The sequence below is a fragment of the Gorilla gorilla genome, chromosome X (assembly GCF_029281585.2).
Source record: "Gorilla gorilla gorilla isolate KB3781 chromosome X, NHGRI_mGorGor1-v2.1_pri, whole genome shotgun sequence".
In the NCBI taxonomy this organism is placed as follows: domain Eukaryota; kingdom Metazoa; phylum Chordata; class Mammalia; order Primates; family Hominidae; genus Gorilla; species Gorilla gorilla.
The window spans coordinates 26,177,622-26,196,531 of NC_073247.2; the positions used below are offsets into that span (position 1 = coordinate 26,177,622).

Genomic DNA, 18,910 nt, shown 5'->3' on the forward strand with positions numbered 1-18,910 from the left:
CTGTGTGAGAATACTCTGTGTATTGTAGGATGTTTAAGAGCAAACCTGGCATCTGTCTACCAGATACCATTAGGACCACCAGCAGTTGTGACAATCAAAAATGGCTCCAGGCCTATAATCCCTGCAATTTGTGAGGCCAAGGCAGGTGGATCACTTGAGGCCAGGACTTGGAGACCAGCCTGGGTAACATGGTGAAACCCTGTCTCTACTAAAAATACAAAAATTAGCCGGGTGTGGTGGCACATGCCTGTAATCCCAGCTACTCAAGAGGCTGAGGCACGAAAATCACTTGAACCCGGGAGGCGGAGGTTGCAGTCAGCTGAAATTGTGCCACTGCACTCCAGCCTGGGTGACAGAGTGAGACTCCGTCTCAAGAAAAAAAAAAACAACAACCAAACAAACAAAAACGGCTCCAGGAGTTGCCAAATATCCCCTGAAGGACAAAGTCACCCGCTGATGGCAACCACTGAGCTAAGAGCTACTTTTTTTTTTAAAAAAAGGATAAATCTCAAAAGTACTTTCAAATGAAAAAGATTGGAAGTATTTTGTGTAGCACAATGCCATTTATTCAAATAATATATTTTATTACATAATATAGTGCTTATAATTTAATTCATATGCATATTTTATATACTTATATAGCAATTGTTCATTATATATGAATTAAAATATTCATAAAATTGAGGTATTTTGAAATCTTAATATGTAATATATTCTATATTAAGTTTAATATAAAGATTTCATCATATAAATTATATAAAAAATATAAGATATTATTTCTGGCATGATAGAGGAGGCCAGAAACCAGGTAGGAGGTAATTTGGATACCTTACCCATATTGTTATTTTTATCTAAAGCCTCTTTAAATACTGTTCAAACATGAATCACATGGTATTCCCCTTTAGAGAGTCATAGAATATAGCCATAAACTAAAGCAAATTCCCTTCTCATGGAGCTTGCTGTCTAAGTGGTTGGAGACAGACGATAAACAAGTAAATAAATGCATACACTGCATGCTGGTGGAGGGCAGGAAGGCAGGTGCTATAAAGAAAAATAGGGAGGCTTGCATTAAACTCTCAACCAAACTGGGGCCCCAAATACTATTTTCTCCTTGTCCCAATTACCATGGAATGACACTCTTACTATGTATGCAAGTTCATCAAATGTTTCAGTGTTTTCTTTGGTGGCAACTCATACTTTAATAGAGTACCACACAAATAAAATGAAGATACTTTATCTACTTAGAAATAAAGATTCCCATAAGATTTAAATTGTTGATGAAAATATTAAACCTTACATTTTCAATGGAGACAGTTTTGGTTACACACAAAAAGTCCTGGACTGAAGCTCTAAAAATCTAGCTTTTAGTCTGAAATTTTCCACTCCCCCATCTCTGGGATTGACAAGGCATTGCAGTGTGAATGAGGTACAAGAAGGGGCTTGGGTTCTGTGTGCATCAATGGTGACACTTTTGGCATTTTGGGTGGGGTACCCCTTGTTATGTAGGACTGTCCTGAGCCTTAGACAACATTAATTATTTGTCTAAGGCTCAGGACAGTCCCACATAATTAATCCCCACCCTCTAAATACCATAGCACTCTCCAGTCATGGATATAGCTCCAAAACAACCCCTCAACATTTCTGGATGCTGAGGCAAGAAAGACTTCTAAATCTTTGACATTTATTTTCACACTCCACTTGCCTGCTTCTTGCCAAAAATTTTCTAACAACCATCTATAGTTATTCAGCAAGGGCTGGTAATTATTCATTCATTTATTTGGGCTTCATATTACTTTCTTATTTTTTTCATATTACTTTCTTCTCGTGAATTATTTCACTTTTAGAAATTTTATTCTTTGTATAGTTTTAGAGTTTACACAATGATTAGTTCTTTGAAATGCTGTCTTGCTCATTTGACGTAGCTTTTTGTGGGCATTAACCCCAAAGCTGCTTTCCACAAGACACATCTGAGCTGTCAGTTGTATTAAAATATAATAGTGAGTGTGTGATAACACAAGTCCGTAAATTGCTTGACACTCCTCCCTCCAGAAGTGAAGCTTAGGTCTCCTCCCCTAAGTATAAGGGTTTAGAGATTCCCTTCTGACAGTTACAGTTTGGAAACGGAAACTTGACAGGCACCACGTGATCCAAGGGATCAAGGTGAACTTAACAGTGATGTCATGTGCATATCAGGGACCCTGACACCATATGCTGAGAAGGGCACTTCACCTCATTTTCTTCTCCAGTAATCACTGTGTTCTGGCTAAATTATGAGAAAACAGCAGATAATATCCCGTTGAGAACTTTTACAAAATACCCAGCCAACCCTCTTCAGAAGCACCAAGGTCATGAAAAACAAGGAAAGACTGAGAAACACAGAGTTGGGAAGACTAAGGAGAAGGAGATCTAATCGCCTATTGTAATGGATGCATCCTGGTTAGGTATAATAATAGCATTAGGGGAACCGGGTGAAGGGGCCAGAGCAGGCTTTCACAACCTCAACATTTGGGGCCACCTCATTGCTGAGGGAACCATCCTATGCTTTGCAGGAAGTTTACCAGCATCCCTGGCCTGCACATGCCAGCAGTACATCCCTTTCACCATAGCCCCCTACCTGGCCAAATAGTGAAACCCAACAGTAAGTACCTCTGTATAGTTCCAAATGTTCTGGGGTAGGGAAAGGGCACAAATTGCCCCAGGTTCAGAACCGTTGTTACACAGGAACTCTATCTCTGCAACTATTTTTTGAATCTAAAATTATTTTAAATTATGACATATATATGTATATGTATTGATATGGTTTGGCTTTGTGTCCCCACTCAAATCTCATCTCAAATTGTAATCCCCATGTGTCAGGGGAGAGACCTGGTGGGAGGTGATTGGATCAGGGGACAGTTTCCCCCATGCTGTTCTCATAATAGTGAGTTCTCATGAGATCTGATGGTTTTTTGTTTGTTTGTTTGTTTTTGGTTTTTGGTTTATTTGGCTGGAGTGCCTTGGTGTGATCTTGGCTCACTGCAACTTCCGTCTCCCAGTTTCAAGCAATTCTTCTGCCACAGCCTCCCAAGTATCTGGGACTACAGGTGCATGCCACCATGCGTGGCTAATTTTTGTATTTTTAGTAGAGACAGGGTTTCACCATGTTGGTCAGGCTTGTCTCGAACTCCTGACCTCAGGTGTTCCACCCTCCTCGGCCTCCCAAAGTGCTGGGGTTACAGGTGTGAGCCAAAATGCCCAGCCAGACCCTATGGTTTTAAAAGGGGCTCTTCCCCCTTCCCTCGCCTGCCACCATGTAAAAACGTGGCTTTGCCTCTCTCTCGCCTTCCACCACAATTGTAAGTTTCCTGAGGCTTCCCCAGCCATGTGGAACTGTGAGTCAATTAAACCTCCTTCCTTTGTAAAATACCCAGTTTCAGGTAGCTCTTTATAGCAGTATGAGAACAGACTAATGCATGTGTATATCTATAAATTGATATATAGATGTATTTTAGCAAGAGCTAAGCAGTTATTGAAAAAGTTGCCTAGGCACTATAAATTAAACTACAGATAATGACATAAACCACTGGATAAATTACAAGTTCTGATTGGCATCATTGATAATGACATAACAGCTAGAAATATACTTTGAAAATAGTGAGATATATTCAAATGCAAGATATTGGCACCTGCCAGGTGCAGTGGCTCATGCCTGTAATCCCAACACTTTGGGAGGCTGAGGCAGGAGGATTGCTTGAGCCCAGCAGCTTGAGACGAGCCTGGGCAACACAGTGAGACCCTATCTCTACAAAAAAAAATTTTTTTAAACTAGATGGATGTGATGGCATGCACCCATAGTCCCAGCTACTCGGGAGGCTGAGGCAGGAGGATTGCTCAAATCCAGGAGGTTGAGGCTATAGTGAGCCATGATTGCACCACTGCACTCCAGCCTGGGTGACAGAATAAGACCCTGTCTCAAAAAAAAATGTTTTAAAGACGTTGGCACCCATATGTTGTAAGAATAGTCTTAGTAATTATTCAAAATTTTAAAAACTTGGCTTTTTTCTAGATGTCCAATGCACTGTCCATTGCATGACAGAGCCAAAACTTAGCTTTTTTCTACATTCACATGTTTCATATGTTTGTTATTATGCCATCCACTATACTAATGCCTTAAGTAGCACCATTTCTGTCATTTCTTACAGGATTGGCATTAGGAAAAAAGGTGAATAGTTTTGCTTGCTTAGGGTCTTTAATGGAAGAATACTAAACATCCCTCCTACATTATGGTGCTGCCAAGAGTAGTAAAATCTCAGATTTCAAGAAAACAAAAAAGTTACCTTGGGCTCAATAAATAGCAGTCATAAAAATATACCTTTAGAGATGTGTTTATATTTTGTTCACATACATGCAGTTGAACTAGGAATTAATAAGCCCACTTCCCACAGTAGCAATGTTGTGGGAAGGGGGCCAGGGGAAAGCCTAGCCCTGCTCTGAAAGCAGCAAAGGCTGTATATGAAGATGGAGACACACTCTGGGCTGGTGCTTCCTACTTGCTTGGATGATGCTTTCAGAAACTAACTGATGTCTTGGCCTCCCCAAGAGTGAGAAACCGAGGTCCAACAAGAGCTAACACCCAGGAAACAGGGAACTGCTTCTACTCTGGCCATTGTGTGCCAAATCCACCATGGGAGCATCCTCCTATGGGACTGAGGCGAAAAAGAGAAAGAAATTGGGGGCGGGGGTGGGGGTGGGTGGGACACTGTTTTCTTGCATCCACTGCACCTCAATAGACAGGCCGCTGGTTTAAGAGTCAGGATGTTAAACATGCTTCATTCACTCACAACTATTTACTAAGAGCTAACCTTGATTAGCCAGTATGGTCAGGAAAAGAGTTCCTACTACAGCGGCCTTTAGATTCCGTGCCCCATCCCATGCAGGAATTTGGTGATGCTAAGACTCTTGAAAACCAAGACCAGAGTCTTGAGCCCACCAGAGCATTAAATACCAAAGTGGAAGCCAGTAACCCCCACGGTGGCAGAATCTGCACATAGTTCCATGCCCTGTGTGAGAATAGACCCAGGACATGGGGAGGACAAAGAGCTTCTAGATTTCACATGGCTTGTCTGCATTCTTTGTCAGGAGGGTCTCTAATCCCTGCGCTGATTTGAACTTCATGGCCTCCAAGCAAAGAGCACCTATTTTAATTTGATCAGTTGCAGGGTCACTAGGGAGACTATCAAATACTTTGTCCATCAGCAACAAATAGATTTCTTTGTTCCCTGGGACATGAGAACATGAGACCCAAGTCTTTCCTGTGCAGTGAGCCCCTGTATTCCTGAAGCTTGGCCCATGTGGGTCATTCAGTAAGTGACTGTGAAATGAGTGGATGGATGACAAAAGGTTAACATCTCGCTGTTTCTGGAATTTTTCCCCAAGAGACCCTGTCAAACATTTAGTTGGGTAGGAGCTGCATTAATAAGAGAGGGAAGAAGGAAGAGAGATTACTTCCTTAAAACTTCCCCTACCCGGATACAAATATTCAGAGACACATTATAACAAAAACTATAGTGAAAGGAGAATCCTGAATATACTGTAGATTGAGGTAGCCAAAAGGAATTGTAAACATAAAGCGAGAAAATTTGTGCTAAAAGAGAAGTCACATGAAGAACACAGCTCAGTAGTTAACTTCTTTAGCTATCAAAGGATAGACATTTCTTCTCATTATAAATTTTGTACAGCTAGTGACTTCATGGTCTTTCTTCCAAATGTCACTACATTGAATGTCCTCCAAGATTTTCAGAGAATGAAAAATTAACCAACAAGCACTTATTCAGCTGGACATGTCTTTAATAAACAAACCAAAGTACCATTAGTGTAACTAAATACAAATCCTGCATTTTCAAGGTGTTAAAATATAGATGGGTCTGATGAATTCACTTCAGTAATCATTTTGACCAGGTTTTTACCAAGAAATTATATTAACTCAGACACAAATGTCTTCTTTAAACAAGTCGCGAAAAAGAGGTAAAAGTGTTTACTCTCCTTCCTCAAGTGTGGGAAGCCCTGGTCTGAAGGTTTCTCTAAGAATTGGCTCCACTGCCATTTTTCATCAATGGCGCTAGACAGGGCCAACTGCCTCCAAAGAGTAGTAAGAATTGGGCTCTTGTTTCTGGAAATCAAAAGAACTAAATAGGCACTGAGCTGCTGTTTTACAAGCACAAGACTGTTAATCCCCTTACCTTGGATACAGCAGCACATTGTTCCTTTTTAGATCACAAGATTCATCCTTGAATAATTAGGTAGAGGCAGAAATCCATTATATATCCTACACCATTTAACTCAGAAAAAGCCATGCCTGAGCTAGACCTCTACCTCTCTTGCTAAAAATGATAAATTATCTAAAAGCCGACATTTGAGTAAGCAGATGAATTTCCCAGTTGACCTGAGAAATAGTCAGGGGCTGTAGATAAATAAGAGAAGGAAGGAGAGAGAAAATTTCCCAGTTGACCTGGGAAATGGAGTAAACGTTATAGCTTCCTTAGAAATTACTTTCAACATTGTAAAATCCTTGTGACATCGTTTTAGTAGATCTGGCCTAAATCTTATAATTAGTTGAAACACCCAGTTTTTCAACCAATAACTGCAGAGTTGACATTTCCTATGTAAGTCCCAAGAAAACCTCAAATAGAATAACCTATAGATATTAGAGCATTCTTCTATCAACTAAGTTTTTTCATCTACCATTCTACTTTTTTTTTTTCTTTTTTTTTTTTGAGACGGAGTCTCACTCTTGTCACCCAGGCTGGAGTGCAGAGGTGTGATCTTGGCTCGCTGGGACCTCAGCCTCCCAGGTTCAGGCGATTCTCCTGCCTCAGCCTCCTGAGTAGCTGGGATTACAGGCACGTGCCACCACGCCCAGCCAATTTATATATTTTTAGTAGAGATGGGGTTTCACTGTGTTGGCCAGGCTGGTCTCAAACTCCTGACCTCAGGTGATCCGCCCGCCTTGGCCTCCCAAAGTGCTGGGATTACAGACAGGAGCCACTGCGCCCGGCCTATCTTCCATTCTGCTTTTAAGGAAAACCAGCAAATAACAAGAAAACCATTTAATATAAAGATTTTTAAATAATCACTTCAAAAGAAGTGCCTTGTTGCTGTCACATTTAGTCCATCTTCATATAATTCTTATCTGGGCCAGTTTCTTGGGCATGGGACATGTGCAGTTACACAAGCCTGTGCTCTTAAGAGGGTCTTACCCATAGTTTAATGTTCTGCTGTTGTAGTCTTGAAATTCTTAATGATTTAACAAGGGGTCCTCCATTTTCATTTTGCACTGGGCCCTGCAAATTACATAGCCCATCCTGATTTCTACAACTATAGAATAGCACAATGGGAATTCCATACGGATTAATAATATGTGACACTTACGGCTTTTTCTATACGCTTCCAAGTACTTCATATAGATTACTTCATTTCATTCAATGGTAGAATTGGTAGATGCTTAACTTTTAATGAAAGACAAAGTCAGATTCACTCTAAGGACTAAAAAATATATATAACATTACATTTTAAAGATTTTCAAAAACAATTTGTTGTGGAAATGAATTATTGTCATGAGATATTCCCCACTAGACGGACTTCCTGTAGGGTCAGGGGTCCTGGTCTTCTGTAGGGATGGGCAAGCTTTTCTAAAGGGCCAGGTGCTAAGTGTTTCAGGCTTTGTCTGTCAGGACTACCCAACTCTGCTGTTGTAGCGAGAACACAGCCTGTTAGCAATAGATACTCAAATGACCAAGCCTCTATTCCAATGACACTTGGTGTGTGGACACTGAAATTGGAATTGCAGATAATTGTTAGGCATCACAAATCTTTTTCATTTTCCAACTGTTTAAAAATGTAAAAATCATTGTTAGCTTGTGAGCTGTATAAAAGCAGGCAACAGGCTGGATTTGGCCCACAGGCCATGGTTTGCTGACTGCTGATCTTAGCCCTCATTTGACTCTCAGTGCCCAGCACATAGCAGGCTTTCAGTAGAGGTCACTTAATCCTGTGGCTCCAGCCACAGCAGTGTAGTTCCACGGGCTGGCCTCATGGACAGCAGTGAAGGAAGAGGTTGATGTTGCTCACACTGTTCCCTTTGGGCACTCTGTCAGCTCCTTCTTCCTTGCCTCTTGACAGCATCTGGGGCAGATGGTGTGGCTTTCCTGTCACTTCCGGCTGCTAAGGCATCCAGGCCAGCCTAACCAAAACTGCCTGCCTGCCTCTCACCTACAGCTGCTCTCCTTTCAGCAGTTCTGGCCAGAGCAGGGACCTGAGTGGCGGGCTCCAGCCATTTCCTCCGGGCTCCACTCCCTACTCCCTCCCTGCCTGTGTTCCCCTCCACCATGCTTCATTCTCCTCGCTTAGGGACAGGAAAGCAAAATGATGGGGGTGTGAGATAGACAAGGAAAGGCCAAATTCTTCTTCCTGGACCAGGGCCCTTGTGGTTCCCCCTGCTGTGAGGGGTCCTCTGTGGTGGTGGTCCAGATGCTCTCCACTCAGAATGCTCCTGTGGAGCCTTCAAGGGCCCTTCCAGGGACCTCTGCACTGCATCTTCCCCTGACATGGGTGACATGCTCTGACTGACTTCCTCCACCCCACCTCAGCTCTGCGCTCAGGGGTGTACACCTCCAGCCTCACTCGCTGCCTTGTCCTTGCCCTGTCTCACTTAAGGACATGGGCCTAACAGGCAATGACTCCATCCTGTTCCCTTCCAAAGCCTCTGCTTGGCCCCAGGAATATATCAAGTGCAGACTACTCAGAAAACTGCCCTCTCTCCCCCCAGTCACAGGCGCTCAAGCCAACCTTCCACCATGAAACTTCTCCAGCTACGAGGCAGCCACTAGCTTCAGAGTATCTTCAAGTTTTCTGAAATATTCATGGAATAAGGAATAAGAAAAAAATAAACAGCCAATGTCCAAGACCCCTGAATCCATCTTTGGAAAGGATAATTCTACTGTGTTAGTTTCCTATGGCTGCCATAACAAATACCACAGACTAGATGGCTTAAACAACAGAAGTTAATTTTCTCATAGTCTAGAAGCTGAAAGTCCAAGGGCAAGGTATCAGCAGAGTTGGTTTCTCCTGAAGCCTCTCTTTTTGCCCTGTAATAGCTGTTCTCTCCCTGTCTTCATGTAATCTTTTTGTGTGCACATCTGTGTCCTAACCTCCTCTTCTTTTAAAGACAAAAGTCAGATTGGATTAAGGCTCACCCTCATGACCTCATTTTCCCTTAATTACCTTTTTGAAGATCCTATCTCCAAATACAGTCACATTTTAAGGTACTGGGGTTTGGAACTTCAGCATATGAATTTGGGAGGGTAGAGGACAAGATTCAGCTTATAACAGCTACCCTCCAGAATTTTTAATTCACTCAGTCTCACTTTGGAACCAAAAGACCTCTGGAAGGTAGATTTAAAAGCTAACCCATTTGCCAAGCTACTCGTGTTTTCCATCCACCCACCACACTGGAGAGAGGTAGTCTCTTTGCAAAGTTATTTTCAATGCCATCTTGCATTATGTGGTGCCCTTTCCCATAGGAAAAGGCTGTTCATGTAGGAGTGCAGCTTCCTTTATGTCAGTGCATGTGGAATCCAGCCCAGCACCTGAATTGCATGTTAAACACATCCTGCTTCATTAAGCTGCCCTCATCACTCATCGCCTTGACAGCCAGTATTGCTATAACTCATACTGCCTGGCAGCAAGATCAGCATGTCCCTCCATGCAGGGCACCTGGCCAAGAACCAACTCTTCCTGCCTGGAACATTTTTCCCCTGGCAGGCTCCTTTTTGTTAATCCAGTCCCAGCTTAAATGACACTTCCTCACAAAGGCCTCCTCCTGACCACCCAAGATAAAGAAGTCCCTGCCATCCCACCCCACCATATCATATCATTATCAAGGTAGTTAGTAGTTCTTTTCCTTTGTAACGTGTTTACCATCAATTTCTCCATTGGTCTACAGATGCCATGAAGAGCATTTCCTAAGGACACTCAAGTTGTCACTTGTGTGTTCCAATTTTGGCTTGGGAAATTTTGTGCACCGTGGGCCTAACAGCCATCATTTATGTCACTGTGACCTATGCAGTTGGCTGCTACTTTTTCATGCAACTACACACAAGTAAAGGTGCAAGTATATAGACAGTGGTGGCCCCAGGGGATGGTTTGGGGAGAATTTAGCCCATGATAAGTTCCATTGGTACTTCTCTCATAGGCACTCCATATAAATGTGAGATCTCAGTGAAAGGGGAGCTTGCTGCCAAAATGTAGTTTCAACACAAGTCCCGTATAATCTCTCCACCCATCAACAAAGAAAATTTGAAACCACCACTGTCTGTGAGGGTAGGCTTTCTCATTGACTACTGAAAACTAGAAGGAATGTTTCATATATCATTAATGGCTATTTTGCTCGTAGGATGGATTTTTTTTTTTTTTTTTTTGAGACAGGGTTTTTCTGTGTCACCAGGCTGGAGTGCAGCGATATGATCATAGGTCACTGCTGCCTTGAACTCCTGGACTCAAGTGATTCTTCCTACTCAGCCTCCCAAGTAGGTGGGACAACAGGTACACACCACTGTGCCCAGTTAATTTTTTAAAAATGTTTTGTAGAGACGGGGTCTCACTTTGTACTCAGACTGGTATTGAATTCTTGGTTTCAAGTTATCCTTCCACCTCGGCCTCCCAAAGTGTTAGGATTACAGGTGTGAGCCACTGTGCCCAGCCAGGATGGATGTCAAACTAATTTACATTGCAGTGAAACAACTCCCTTGGGCATGAAGGAAGAACTGGCTTTAGATGTTCCCTTGTACTATCTGTAATATAACTTCAGATAGGAAAAGAATAACTTGCTGAAATACAAATAAAATCCAAATCCTCATTTTGGTGAAGAATTTTAGGATTCTCTTTCCTCAAAGTTATTTTCATAAATATAAGGAAAAATAAATTTGAGTTTCACTATCCCCTTGGTCCCTTTCCCTGCTTAAGTAGCAGAAGCCCACAAAGACCTCTAAATCTACAAACTTGAAAATCAAGAAAGACTATTGTTGATTAGGAGTTGGTACATGCTGTAAAGATAGGGAAGGCTTATTAACACAATGTAGAGATGATGAATGAGCCTGTTCAAGTGTAGATAACAATGATAAGCTCAGTGCAGCAGATAAAAATGAAGATCCTACCTCCCAGGATGGCATCTGGAGAATGGATAGTATTCTGCCAGCTTTGGAAACTGGATGAAAAGCAAATCTGGCAGAGGTACCCATTTCATTCCCAGCTTGCTCAGTAGCTGGTGATTGGAAGAAACTCTGCAACAGTGTTCAATCCCTGGACAGGAAACCCTCCTTCCATGATTCTTGTTTAACATGGGTCTGAGAAAAAGAGAAATACAGTATTTTTTAAAATGAAGATGCTAGCCAACTCTCACCAGAACACATACTTAAATTGTTTTTCAGATCTTGAGGATGATTTAACCTGATCTGTCCTTTCATTGATTCCTCTTAAAACCAAGAGCTTGAGCTGGCTGGGTAGGGGTCCAGTTTTGGTCACAAAAGAAAGCCCCAAGCTATTTAGATCAGAACAGGATTGATGTAGTTCTAGATTGGGTTGGGTATCCTGCCAGTGGAACCAACTTATCCTGGGCAAGTGTGAACAGATTGAAAGCTTGTTCGTTGAAATACATAGCGTACTTCTCCTAGGGCATTCAAAACATTTCAAAGAAAGAGCCTCCATGCATAAGTGAAATTGAGCACATATGCTAATGAGAAGGTGTACAACTCACACGAGGATAAGGAAAGAGATAATAACTCTCAACATATGTATACTCTGTGACCCAAATTTCTACTCCTAAGTAAATACCCAAGAAAAAGCATACAGAAAAAACATGTACAAGAAGGTCCATAGCAGTTTAGCCACCTGTTGTGCATATATCTGACACATAATAGGTGCTCAATATATGTATATAATTGAACATATCTTTATATCCCACATATGGTTTCACAGGCCAAGTGACACATACTAGTTGTGTCATCAGTTCATATTTCTAGCATGTACTATAAATACTTTAATAAAAACCATTTTATTAACAATTTCCATTTTAGTCTATTATTGCTTTAATAAAACATTAGAATGAGGTCTTTAGGAATGATTTACTCAAGCTTAAGGTAACTATGCAGAAGGGCCCAGCAATAAAGAAAGTGTTATTAGAAAGCAATTTTTTCAAAATGAACACTCAGGTACTTCACTTACCATTTTAGTTGCCAGAGCTGCTCTGTCTCACTCTAAAAGCATTTTCTTGCAAAGGGGTTGGTTTTGATCAACCCAAAAATCTGGCAGCTGTGAAAATCAAAGTTAATGCTACAGAACAGCATTGTCCAATGGGACATTCTGTGATGATGAGAATGTTCTGTGTCTGTATATGGCAGCCACTACACATAGATGGCTATTGAGCACTCGAAAGAGTGGCAATAATGACAAAATGTGTCAAACAGAGCCCAGTGATTCCTAATATTTTATGCAACTGGAATGAACAAAAAACAGATCTACAACTGAATGGCTCCAAATTATTTACTGAAAGTTTACCCTCTGTCATTTTAGGTGGTTTAATATTTTCTGTTGAAACTCGTAAAACAGTCACAGGCTCAAATTTCAAGCCTCAACACATCTGCAAATTTAGAGAAATAACAAGTCCTTTAAATCAAAGATGCACTCAACAGAAAGCTGGTTTGTTTTTGTTTATTTTTTTTATTTTTGCTTGGAACAGAGCTGGATGCAAAATTAGGTTTTTTATTGCTGTTTTTTAATATTATTTTTATTGCTGTTTTGACAGTGGTTATTGTCCAGCCTTTTCTCTTACTGGCCCATGTTAATGTATTTTTAAGTTTCAAGGCCAACTACCTGGTTGACAGAGTTCCACCTGAATAGCAATTTCTGGCCAGGCAAGGTGACTCATGCCTGTAATTCCAACACTTTGGGAGGTGGATCACTTGAGGTCAGGAGTTCGAGACCAGCCTGGCCGACATGGTGAAACCCTGTCTCCACTAAAAACACAAAAATTAGCCGGGCGTGGTGGCGGGCGCCTGTAATCCCAGCTACTTGGGAGGTTGAGGCGGGAGAATTGCTTGAACACGATCTCATCACTGCACTCCAGCCTGGGCCACAGAGTGAAACTTCATCTCAAAAGAAAGAAAGAAAGAGAGAGAGAGAGGGAGGGAGGGAGGGAGGGAGGGAAGAATAGCAGTTACCAGGAAAAGAGGTCACAACATCCTTTTGGAATAGAAAACAAAAGGCAAACAAAAAAGGAAGAAAAACCCACTCTGCACTTAAAGCTGCCTGAGCCATTCTGTGACCCAGATTAAAATATCAGAAAAAGAACAAAGCCACCACCTAAAAGGTTTAATGATTAACACCCATCATTTGGGTTAATATTTTCATAGAAGTCACCTGTCTCCTGTCAGTTATTTATGGAAATCTACAGATTCGTTGTTTTTTTCCAGACTCTACCTCAAAAGAATGTTTCCTCTGCTGACTCAAAGTTGGAATCCTTCCCTCACCCCTTCTGCGAGTCTCTGGTTACATGTATGATGGGAAGAATTGAATCCTATCTAGAGGTTTTCTTGGCATGCACCTTCCACCTTTTCGGGGCTAGGATACCTGGTTCATAGACAGACTATCTTCATTCAGGAAACAAACGTGACTCCTTTCTCTCTGGTGAACAAAGGGTGCCCTTCCATGAAGGGCCTCACCTGACTCTCACCACAGCGGGTGAACATCCCAGGAGAGCTTCAGAGCTTCCTCTTACCTACTTGAGGGTAGAGGGTGGGAGGAGGGAGAGGATCGAAAAACTACCTATCGAATACTGTACTTATTGTCTGGGTGACAAAATAATCTGTACACCAGACTCCCGTGGCACACAATTTACCTATATAACACACTTGCACATGTACCCCTGAACCTAAAATAAAAGTTAAAAAAGAACCCTGAAGTTGCAACAAAACCTCAGAGATGCTCTGAGAATTAAGATAATGAGCGTAAAAGAATCTTTCCCTGGTGGGCATTCCACAGATGCCAGTCGACGCCCCGCCCAGAGGTTGATGTCAGGGCTTTCCTCTCTACCATGCTGCCTCTTCATAAATTCAGTCCCCAAATTCTACCCCATTCCTCGAAAATCATGAATGGTAGAATTAGATTGGGTGACCTTGGTGTTAAATAGAAATATTGGATTTTCAAAGCAGCAACTAGGAAAATATCAACAATGAGACTTCTGCAGCACTTTGAGAAATACATCATTTCTCCCTCCTTGCAAGGGTGGTATTTTATTGTAAAGGACCCATGTCCGTCAGCTAAATCCAGCTGAGGAAGCTTTTTCTCTCTCCTTCATCTTGGTCGCAAGGACACAGAGTCAGGAAAAGCTGGACTAAAAGAAGAGGCAGCCACAACTTAGCCCAGCCATCCTAGCAATGTCACTATATTAAGTGCAATGGAAATTTCCAGAAGGAAGAGCTCACCTAGCTAACCCCTGGAAAAAAAAAAAAAGCCAGACTAGATGAAGTCATCTTGGGAAATGTTAAACTAAGTAAAGTCATGATGGTAGGGAAAAATCAATATACATAGAGATAGAGATTATAACAAAGCATTTTATTTGCATCAAGGAAGAAAGCTATGCTAAGGACATAGAAATCTGCTTCAGCTTTCCTTTAGCCTTACACTTCATAAAAGTATCAAGTGGCTTTCTTTGGCTTTTGCTTAGTCATCTATGTAGCTAGGGTTGAAGACAGTAAAACACTGAGTCTTAGTGTAAGTCATTCATTTGAGAAGACAATCTCTTTTGAATGATGATTTCTTGATGTTTGTTGTATCATCTTTTTAAAAAGAGCGATAGAAATTCTTTTTAGAAAATACAAAGAAGCACAAGGAGAAAAGTAAAAATCACCTGTAATTCCACCAGCGTCAACGAATGACCAATGTTAATGTTTTCTAAATATTTGGAACATACCATTCTAAGCCTTGTGTTTTCTTTTGTGTGTATATACATAAATTCTTAAAAACAAAACGAATCATGCTATTATACAGCTTTGTCATCTTCTTTGTTGAACTTAACTGTGTTCTGTTTTTGTTTTTGTTTTTTTTGTTGTTGTTGTTGTTGTTTTTATAGAGATAGGATCTTACTCTCTTGCCCAGGCTGGAGTGCAGTGGCACCATCATAGCTCAGTGCAGCCTCAACCTCCTGGGTTCAAGCAACCCTCCTGCCTCAGCCGCCCTCTGCTCCCACAATAGCTGGGAGTACAGGCACATGCCACCATACCCAGCTAATTTTAAACTTTTTTTGAATGGATGGGGTCTTGCTTATATTTCCCAGGCTGGTCTCGAATTCCTGAGCTCAAGCAATCTTCCTGTCTCAGCCTTCTTGATTGCTAGAATTACAGACCTGAGCACTGCATCCGATCCACAGTGTTACTTTGAGTGTATTCCCACATCTTTTAATAACTGTCTAATATTTCATTCATCTTATAGATCTGTTGTATGCTTTTAAATTTTTTATTTTTTTAAATTACAGCAAGCAATGCTATAATAAATATTCTGGAAACTGACAAATTTTTATTCACTTCTATTAATATCTTTGGTGTAAATTTAAATTTTGGAGTCAAAAGGTATAGAAACATGTAAGGTTTTAGTATGTGTTAATTTCCTTTCAAAAGGATTATGTCAGTGTACAGATTATTTGCTGTATATGAGTGTCCATTTTCCAGGATCCCACGCCATATATTATTGGCTCTCAAAACTCTTTTGGCAAAACAAATGGTATAGCAGTATGTAAATACTGCTTCCATTTGCAATCATTTGTTTCATAGTACAACTGAACATTTTTATATGTTGAATGGTCATTTGTATTCCTCTTTCTGCTTATTTGATCCTTTGCCCTTTTTCTGCCAAAATTTTCATTATTCTCAATTTTTTTTTGCATGAATTTGTGTGTGCACAGGCATTCCTTTTTTTTTTTTTTTTTCTTTTTGAGACAGAGTCTTGCTCTGTCGCCCAGGCTGGAGTGCAGTGGCTCAATCTCGGCTCACTGCAACCTCCACCTCCCAGGTTCAAGCGATTCTCCTGCCTCAGCCACCTGAGTAGCTGGGATTACAGGCACACCACCATGCCTGCCTAATTTTTGTATTTTTAGTAGAGATGGGGGTTTCACCGTGTTGGCCAGTCTGGTCTCGAACTCCTGACCTCAGGTGATCCACCCACCCCGGCCTCCCAAACTGCTGGGATGACAGGCATGAGCCTCCACACCCCGCTGCACAGACATTCTTTGCCAGTTGTTAGTTCCCCTTTCAATTTGATATATGACTTTTTTTGCATTTTCCCAGAAAGCAATCCTATTATTTCATGTCATCTGCATATACTTTAAAGTTTCTCTCCTGCTTTTCAATAGTAATACCTAGTTGTTGATGTTGTTGTTTTGTCTCATTGTAGTGGCACTATCACAACAGAGTGACATAATGGTGGGATAACACGGACACTTGTCTTCTTCGTTACTGTAATGGGACTATTTCTACTTCACATAATCTGGTGAGTCACTGTTAAATATGATTTGTTTTCTGATAAAAGTATCCTTTTATTTCCAGTTTACTAAAAATTATTTTAATCAGTAATCAATTTTGAAATGTAACTATCTTTTCAGTATGTATTATTATGATCATTGGGTTTTTTAATCATTTAGTACTTTTATACTGATAAATTTCTTTACATTGATCTAACCCTTGTGTAAGTTAATTTTTATTTCAATTTTTCATTATTTGATTTTGACTATTTTAGTTATTTTCAGCAAGCTACTAGACATATTTTGCTAGGTTTTTCCTAAGATTTTTAGCTCTTTTCATGAAGAATAGCATATAGGTTTCTTTTCAGGAGCTAATTCTTGAAGATTTTTCCTTTTTATTGCCACCTTGAATATGGTATAGAAATATTTCTAGCATTTTCTGTATTTTGAAATACTTTAAAAAGCATATGAAATAAACACTTTATGGATAAATAATCTGAATCATGCATATTTGTGGTGAGAAGTTCTCTGAAAACTTCTCATTTCTTCCATGGTCATTTATATCAGATTTCATGAATCTTTCTAAATCCATTTAGACTCTACAATTTCCAAGACAATCCTTTAATTCATTCAGATTTTTCAGTATTCTCATGAGCATTATAGGATATTTTCTATAAAATATCTGTTTTTGTTGCTATGTTCTCTTTATATTTGCTAGTGAATACATTACTTTTTTCTCAATTTCCCATTGGACATGCTAGAAGTTTTGCTAGTTTTTTGTTGTTATTTTTTCAAAGAACGTGCTCTTGGATTAATTTTCACTTTTATTCTTTCTGTTTCCTGATTCATTCATCTTAGTTCATTGATTAAGTTATAGTTGTTTTGCTGTTTTGTTTATAACTCTTGAGTTGACTAATAAGCTTGTTTACTTTTGGTCTTAGTTAATAATGAAAACATCTGTGGCTATGGATTTTCCTCCGAGTACTACTCTGACTATATGACATAAGAAATATAGATGTATAGTAATCTCATTATCATTAATTTTCAGAATAGTCTATAATAACAGTTTTCATTTTTTCCTATAACCCAGTTATTACATTTAAAAGTATTTTCTAAATTTCTAAGTTCTTTTCAGATTTAACTCTAAATATATATGTATCATATTTTAAATATTGTTCCTATTAATCTCAAGCACATTAATACATATTTAATCTTAGAGTTTATGGGAGGAAATCTGTACAGTTTACTTTTAATATCCAAATATATTTTGTAAATAACTTCAAATAAGAATCTGACAATATTCATTTATTATTGTTATTTGCTCTGGCATTCTCCTTTTTTTTTTTCTTTTTTTAAATTTCAACTTTTATCTTAGATTTTCGGGGGCACGTGTACAGGCTTGTTTGTTACAAGGGTATATTGTGTGATCCTGAGGTTTGGGGTATGATCGAACCCATCACCCAGTGAGCATAGTACTCAGTAGGTGATTTTTCAACCCTTGTCCCCCACCCTCCTCCTCTTGTCATCCCAGTGTCTATTGTTGACAATATTCTTTTTAAAGGAATTGTAAGTGAATATTGCACTGTTACATTTCTGTTTTTAAAATAAAAGCATTATCTTGACTTTCACATTATTTTAAAGCAGATATATCATATTAATATGATTAATACTATTAAAGGGCATGAAGTGGAAACTTTCTGAAGGTAGTAAGATTTTTCTATCAGGATAAAGCTAATTCTTGCCCATGGGCTTATGTACTCATATGTTTAGATTTGTTTGACCACAGCAAAAAAAAATTGCTAAACGTGCGGCCCAAAGTGGCAAGATTTCAGTTAATGACTTGTATGGGTCCCATAAGATAAATAAAAAGACAAAAGCTCAAATGACAAATTTGCAACACTGCCAATAACTTGATTTCAAATATGAAGACACCACAGGTGACATGTCACATAGAAGGTACAAAAAACAAATTCATTGTTAAATAGCTTGATGGAGATCTCAGTAAAATAAATAGAAAATGGAACTAGATACTAGGATTCTTGCCTCTCAAGATATTATCTGTATTTTTTTAAACTTTTCAAAATCTTGCACAAATTTAGTGCTTGTCTTGATGTACAAGTTTTGTTTGTTTGTTTGTTTGTTTGTTTTTGAGACAGAGTCTTGCTTCGTCACCCAGGCTGGAGTGTAGTGGCGCAATCGTGGCTCACTGCAGCCTCCGCCTCCTGGGTTCAAGCAATTCTTGTGCTTCAGACTCCCAAGTAGCTGGGACTACAGGTGCACACCACCACGCCCAGCTAATTTTTGTATTTTTTGTAGAGACAGGGTTTCACCATGTTGGCTAGGCTGATCTCGACCTCCTGACCTCAA

General features: G+C 40.0%; 1 protein-coding gene and 1 non-coding gene across 3 annotated transcripts in view; both read left to right on the plus strand.

The window, feature by feature from the left end:
* The window catches only part of CA5B (carbonic anhydrase 5B), a 111,555-nt gene that overhangs the window by 29,955 nt on the left and 62,690 nt on the right, over positions 1-18,910 (plus strand). For both annotated transcript variants that reach the window (XR_008675644.2, XM_055376649.2), the window contains exon 3: positions 16,477-16,572. The gene's annotated coding sequence lies outside the window, so the exon portion shown is untranslated. The remainder of the gene's footprint in view (positions 1-16,476; positions 16,573-18,910) is intronic.
* Positions 11,187-11,326, plus strand: LOC115932538 (small nucleolar RNA SNORA7). The gene has a single exon (XR_004068806.1). It is a non-coding gene; the product is annotated as a small nucleolar RNA SNORA7 (small nucleolar RNA).